Source organism: Theropithecus gelada, chromosome 7b, assembly GCF_003255815.1.
Source record: "Theropithecus gelada isolate Dixy chromosome 7b, Tgel_1.0, whole genome shotgun sequence".
NCBI classification, from domain to species: Eukaryota; Metazoa; Chordata; class Mammalia; order Primates; family Cercopithecidae; genus Theropithecus; species Theropithecus gelada.
The window spans coordinates 59,569,868-59,577,489 of record NC_037675.1 but is presented as its reverse complement, the minus strand read 5'-3'; the positions used below and the strand labels follow the sequence as shown (position 1 = coordinate 59,577,489).

The window sequence follows — 7,622 nt, the reverse complement described above, 5'->3', positions numbered from 1 at the left end:
TAACAATAAATAAGCAAAATAGTAAGAAGGAAGAGTGCTTTAATAGAGAATGGAGGTACTAACTTTAGGCAGTGTGCTCAGGGAATGACTTTATAAGTGAGTGATATTTAAAATAGGATAACAAAAGACAGTGGTTTAGGGAACAGTAAAAAAAACTTGGCTTGCGCTAGGAACTGTCACGTCAGAGTGACCCCTCATTAAGTGGGGAAGAGTGACAGGGAGAGAACAAGTGCACATGACAGCAAATCTTGAAGTGGTTTGAATTTTAATCCGATTGTAAATAGGGCATCAGCCTTTTTTTACTCCTAAATATTAATACGTCAGTGTGTATTTCCCCCCCAACACAGGAACATTATTTTACATAGACACAGTATTATTGTGAAAATCAGAAAACTAGCAATACTATGATCTATCAACTTTTTTTTTTTTTTTTTTGTAATTTCCCTATAAAGTCCTTCATAGCTAAAGAAAATCCAAGATCACACCTTGCATTCAGTTGTCTGCTTTAGTCTGGAAAATAGCTGCTTAGTATTTCTTCAGGTTTTTTTGTTTGTTTGTTTTTGAGACGGAGTCTCCCTCTGTCGCCCAGGCTGGAGTGCAGTGGCGCGATCTCCCGCTCACTGCAAGCTCTGCCTCCCGGGTTCCCGAGTAGCTGGGACTACAGGCGCCCGCCACCACGCCCAGTTAATTTTTTGTATTTTTTAGTAGAGACGGGGTTTCACCGTGTTAGCCAGGATGGTCTCGATCTGCTGACCTTGTGATCCGCCCGCCTCGGCCTCCCAAAGTGCTGGGATTACAGGCGTGAGCCACTGCGCCCAGCAGTATTTCTTCAGTTACCATGACATGAAGATTTTCGAAGAATACAAACCATTTATTTTGTAGAATATTCCTTAATTTAGGTTTGATTTTTCTGTTGTTATTTGATTCAAGTGATGCATTTGTGGCAGGAATACTACAGAAATGACCTTGTATTCATTCATGTCAGAGCATTGTATTAGGAGGGACATGATGTTAGTTGTTTTATTGCTGATAATGTTAACTTTGATCACTGGCTGAAGATTTATCCCTGATAATGTTTCTACTTTTACCTTTGTAATTAGTATCTTGTGAGGAAATACTTTGAGAATATGTACACGTCCTGTTTACGCCTCAACATTTCACTCATTAATTCTAATATCTGATGATTCTTGTTTGAATTTATTATTACAATGGTTGCCAAATGGTGATTTTCTAATTCCGTCATTCCTTTCACATTTATTACTGGTTTTCTACTGTGAGGTTATCAGGAGTTTTTAAAGCAGGAGAATTATATGATTTGATTTAAATCATTAAATGAGCTCTTATTTCTGTGTGAAGAATGATAGCTAAGGGAAAGAAGAGAAACAGGGATACTAGTTGGAAAGTTATTGCACTTTTGTGAGCTAGCAGTAATGGAGAGTGATTTGGACTAAAGTGGTGGTAGTGGAGGTGGAAATGTGTGGATGGATTTCAGATGTGTAGGGTGCTGTGGTTTGAATGTCCTCTTCAAAACACGTGTCGAAATTTAATTGCCAATGTAATGGTATTGCTATGTGGGGCCTGTAAGAGGTGATTAGATCATGAGGGCACTATGGATGAATGTCATTTCTAGAATGGGTTAGTTATCTTGGGAGTGGGTTCCTAATACAAGGATGAATTTCACTGGATTTCAGCTCTCTGTCTCACATATTCGCTTGCTCTTGCTCTTCTGATCCTCTGTCGTGGGATAATACAGCACAAGGCCCTTGCCAGATATCAGTGCCATACTCTTGAACTTCTAAAACCGTGAGCCAAGTAAACTTTTCTTGTTTGTTATTACCTTGTCTGTGGTATTCTGTTATAGCAGCAGAATATGGGCTAAGACATAGGGTTTGCAGAATTGGATATAGAAAGTAAGGGGAAAAAAGGAATTTCAATTGCTTTTTCCTGCGAATGAAGCATTACAATTGATGTTTTTATTTTTGAACAAATTGATAGATAAAAGGACTTGAATTACTTGGAAGACTGGCCACTTAATTTACCTAACCCTCGTTAAAACATTCCAGTTGTAATTCTTTTTTTTTTTTTTTTTTTTTTTTTTTTTTGAGACTGAATCTTGCTCTGTCACCCAGGCTGGAGTGCAGTGGCATGATCTCTGCTCACTGCAACCTCTGACCCCCCGGGGTTCAAGCGCTTCTTCTGCTTCAACAGCCCGAGTAGATGGGATTACAGATGTGCACCACCATGCCCCGCTAATTTTTGTATTTTTAGTAGAGACTGGGTTTCACCATGTTGGCCAGACTGAGCGCACACTCCTGACCTCAGGTGATTCGCCCTCCTTGGCCTTTCAAAATTCTGGGATTACAAGCCTGAGCCACTGCACCTGGCCTCTAATTGCAATTCTTTCCTGGGGAGTTCCGATTTAGACCACGATAGTTCAAGAAAGGGGTGAAGAAAGCTAAAGGTTAATAGTTGCAGAAGGATTGGCCTTGGAGGTAAACCATAAGTACTCAAAACTTGTTTAGGTATCCAGTTAATCTTTTAATTAACATTATTACCTGTGTGTGATAAACACTATTTGAGCACCTAGTGCACTGAATATTTATTAATAAGTAAGCACTTTGGGAGGCCGAGATGGGCGGATCACGAGGTCAGGAGATCCAGACCATCCTGGCTAACCCAGTGAAACCCCGTCTCTACTAAAAAAATACAAAAAAAAAAAACTAGCCGGGCGAGGTGGCGGGCACCTGTAGTCCCAGCTACTCGGGAGGCTGAGGCAGGAGAAGGGCGTAAACCCGGGAGGCGGAGCTTGCAGTGAGCTGAGATCCGGCCACTGCACTCCAGCCTGGGCGACAGAGCGAGACTCCGTCTCAAAAAAAAAAAAGAATTTGGGGGCTCTTTCGGCCGGGCGCGGTGGCTCATGCCTGTAATCCCAGCACTTTGGGAGGCCAAGGCAGACGGGTCACCTGATGTCAGGAGTTCGAGACCAGCCTGACCAACATGGTGAAACGCTGTCTCTACTGAAAATACAAAAATTAGCTGGGCGTGGTAGTGTATGCCTGTAGTCCCAGCTACTCCGCAGGCTGAGGCTGAGGCAGGAGAATTGCTTGAACCCGGGAGGCGGAGGTTGCCGTGAGCTGAGATCGCGCCCAGCCAGATTCCTTCTCAAAAAAAGAAAAAACTAAAAAAGGCCAGGCGTAGTGGCCCATGTCTGTAATCCCAGCCCATTGGGAGGCCTAGGCGGGTGGATCGCCTGAGATCAGGAGTTCAAGACCAGCCTGGCCAACACGGTGAATGCCGGTCCCTACAAAAATTAGCCGGGCATGATGGCGGGTTCCTGTAATCCCAGTTACTTGGGAGGCTGAGGCAGGATAATCGCTTGAACCTGGGAGGCGGAGGTTGTAGTGAGCCGAGATCATGCCAGTGCACTCCAGCCTGGGCGACAGAGCAAGGCAACTCTAAATGTATACTATTTTATGACGTATCTTATTATTTTTAAATTGAATACCTCAGGAAATGTGATGCCCAATGTATCTAGCTTCCAAATACTGTGCTTTGGGGATACTATCGTAAGAATTATTTGTTATTTTCAGGTTTACAAATTGGTCTTTAACTTGCACTGCTAAGCAGTAGCATAAACACCACACCCCTCTCCATTATCACAGAAATTAGAAGAATTTTTTTTTTTTTTTTTTTGAGATGGAGTCCCGCACTGTCGCCTCAGCCTCCCGAGTAGCTGGGATTACAGGTGTCGGCCACCACTCCCGGCTAATTTTTTGTATTTTTAGTAGAGACAGGAGCGGGGGCTAGGCTGGTCTTGAACTCCTGACCTCGTGATCTGCCTGCCTCCGCCTCCCAAAGTGCTGGGATTATAGGCGTCCCGCGCCCGGCCAGAATTTCTTATCTAGAAAGGTTCACCATCATTTCAGAATATATATATTTCCATATGACATTATTCCAGTATCTCCTATGGTAATTTGATTAAAATCAGGTTTCTGACCCTTTGTCTCTTAGAGTTCACATTCTTTACCATTAGATTTAGAGACTGTAATTCTTTCCTCCCAGCTTCTGTCATTTGAGGAGAAAAACAGCACCCTCCAAACGTCCTATCGCTCATTGCCAGACAATTACTCGAAAGAGAATTTATGTTAATTGACTCGAAGCCTCCTTTTCTGAATTTAACTCTCCTTCATCAGACCATACTAAAGAAAATAGCTAATCCCCGCGGTTGTTCAGGGAAACTAACCTCTCAGAGATTGGACTTTGTTTCTTAAATGCGGAGCCCAAACAAGTAGGAATCCGGTATGCCATTTGATGGAAGTTGGATGGCCTTGATATGTATTTATGTAAACAAAACATACTGGTTGGTAAATATTTTTAAACACTTTGTTTAAAAGATTCAATGACTCTGTAATGATAAAGACTCGCATAAGTTTTCAATGATCTTTGGATACATATACAAACATTCTTAAATCTAAGTACAATTAAATATTTAGAACACTCTTAAAAAATAATTCTGAAGTGCCGATCTAACAGTACGTTACACATTTGTTTAGAAGGGAAACTACGGGGAGGAGCAAACCATGTAGTTAAAATACTCCTCAAGAGACAAAAATACAAGTCATTGTAACGGGCGCCCGGCTAGCTCAGTCGGTAGAGCATGGGACTCTTAATCCCAGGGTCGTGGGTTCGAGCCCCACGTTGGGCGCGAGTTTGAATTTTTCTTCTGAAACTTAAATGGTTTCTCTAAAGCGCCTGGACTACAGAGTTCTTAAGCCGAATTAGTTTAAACACTTTCAGTATTAACCAGATTCTCCAGTAAAAAGTTCTCCTTTTGTAAACGAAACAGGTCACAAACCGTGCCTGTGCAACTGAAATCACATGTCCCCTCCCCGTGTTCTCTTTAAAACACACAGGAAACCAAATGCCCACTGTTGAAGACTAGTTTTTTGTGTTACTATGCATACTTGCATAGTTGGTGGTAGAGGGCACTTTTAATTGTTATCTTAACAAACTTATTAGCGCCACATTTTGGCCGCTTTTCTAAAATTTAAGAGACCGGATGTAAAAACATTTGGAGGCACCTGAGGACTCCGAAGAAAAAGAACCAATTTATCCTTCTCTGTTTCTCTCTCTCTGTGTCCTTCTTTTTCCTCCACTCAATATGGAGTCTATCCCTGAAGAAATATATAGTGAAAAATAGTTCTTTTTGTAGTGAGATTTATACCACCAGTGCATACATCAAGTTTTCTTCCATTCTTCTTGGGGATGGATACTAGGAAATTAAGATTCTAGTAAAGGCTCTTTGAAGACGTACAAAACAACTGAGATGTGAAAATTTGGATAGGCAATTGGATATGTGAGGGAGGAAAGGTTTCCGCCTTCTCCCCTTTGCACTGAGAACTGTGAAGTCATCAGAACGTCCTTGCCCACTCGAACCACCACAGCCAGACACATTCCAGGATCTCACCCACCAGAACACGTAGGTGAACGGTTTATGCTCCTTCATACCTGAAGCCAATCCTACCTAAAGCACTGGATCCTGTACCCTCCACGTGTCATCCCCCAGCTCGCCACTAAAGGATCAATTTTTCTCCTTTCTTGATTTTTCCGTTCAACACACAAACATGCTGTTATTTATCTTAAAAACTTCGACCTATTTTCCTCACAGGCTGCCATTCTATTTCTCTGTTCCCCTTGGTAGCAAAAGCCCATCCCCTTTTGCCTAAGCTCAAGCTTCCCCTCCCTCCCACCTCTTAACCCTGACTATGCCCTTCAGCCATGGACCAAAAAATAAAATAAATTAAAATAAAATAAAATAAAATAAAATAAAATAAAACAGAAAACCCCCACACCTGTTGTCAAATACGTTTAGTTTATTACTCATGGCAACAAGGGAGAAGTGTGGGGTGATTCAGTAAGATGGTGATTATAGGATCTTGGCTTTTGTTGGGTAATTTGGGGGAGGGTCTAAGTAAGTAGGGGCTTGTTCTGAATTGTGTGCTCTCAGAAAACCAGGGCAATTCTAGGATCTGAAATCTATAAGGATGGCAGACTAAAGGAGGGATAAAGGTGAAACAAAGTAACAGTCACTCCTTTAGCAAGAGGGATGTTTGGTGTTTTGAGTTGCACAGTGACCAACTTGTCTGAAGTGTATGTTATGTGAAAAACAGAAGAAAAGCATAGTTTGCTGAAAGCATCATATCAATCTGTAATAGCATTGAGGCTTACCTGTGTTAGATTAGTTCCCAGATGTCAGGCACTACTTCTTGCTCTTCTCAACCCACTCTAGTCATGACTTCCTGCCCCTCCCGCCACACCCCACTAGTCTACTAAACTGTACATGAAAAGGTCATCATTCATCTCCACAAAATCAAATTAACTGCAAGGCCTAATTTACTTGGACTATCAGAAATCTATTACAAATTTGATCACTCCATGCTGGATCCACATCTCCCCTTTGGCTTCCAGGACACTAATGCTCTCTTGTTTTCTCCCCTATCTCACCAGCTACTTCCTTTCTCTCCTATCTCTTCACTTGGGAGTGCTCAGGGATGGGTGAGTCCTTGTTCCTCTTCTCTATCCACACTCATGCACTTGGTGATCTTACAGTTTTAAATACCAGATACTTGCTGATGATTCACAACTTTTTTTTTTTTTTGAGACGGAGTCTCACTCTGTCGCCCAGGCTAGAGTGCAGTGGAGTGCAGTGGCATGATCTCGGCTCACTGCAACTGCCGCCTCCCGGGTTCAAGCAATTCTCCTGTCTCAACCACCCAAATAGCTGGGACTATAGGCATCCCCCACCGCACCTGGCTAATTTTTGTATTTTTAGTAGAGATAGGATTTCACCATATTGGTCAGACTGGTCTCAAACTCCTGACCTCGGGTAATCCGCCCGCCTCGGCCTCCCAAAGTGCTGGGATTACAGGCATGAGCCACCGTGCCCGGCTGATTCAAAACTTTTAAGAGAGCCCAGATCTCTCCCTTAAATGTCAAACGTCTATATCCATTTGGATGTGTGGTAGATAACTCATACTAAACGTGTACAAAAACTCTTGATCTTTGCCCCAAAACTTGTTTCTCATGTAATTTTTCTTTTTTTCCCCACTAACGGTAACACCATCCTTCTAGATGCATGAACAATACTGGAAACATTATTGATTCCTATCTCTCCAACCCCATTGTGAAAGTGTCTTTCAATATTCCCCTGCCATACTGACTGTGAGCTTGGCCATGTGACTAACTTTGGCTAATAGGACAACAGAAAGCATGATGCAAACAGTGTCTTGAGGAGAACTCACACAATGGGGTTTGGATCCAAGCTGCCAAGTAATAAATCAGTATCCTGAGACCATCATGCTGAGGGAGCCTAAGCCAGCCACGTGGAGAGAAGCATGTGGAAGACAGAGAAGGCATGGAGAGAGCACTGACACTGAGACTTGTAAACAAGGCTGTCCTAGACCTTCCACCCCAGCACACCAATTAAATACAGCCAGGTGGCTATCTCCAGCTCATACTACATGGAACAGAACTGCTCACCTGAGTCTTGCCTGAATTCTGACCCACACCACCATAAGCAAATAGGATTCATATTGTTTTAAGCCATTAACTTTTAGAAGTTT

The 7,622-nt window shown here is 42.5% G+C and overlaps 1 protein-coding gene and 1 non-coding gene across 2 annotated transcripts in view; both read left to right on the top strand.

Moving 5' to 3' along the window:
• Positions 1–7,622, top strand: part of ARMH4 (armadillo-like helical domain containing 4) — a 301,177-nt gene that overhangs the window by 54,483 nt on the left and 239,072 nt on the right. The gene's annotated exons all lie outside the window — the stretch shown is intronic.
• Positions 4,633–4,705, top strand: TRNAK-CUU. Its single transcript has one exon. It is a non-coding gene; the product is annotated as a tRNA-Lys (tRNA).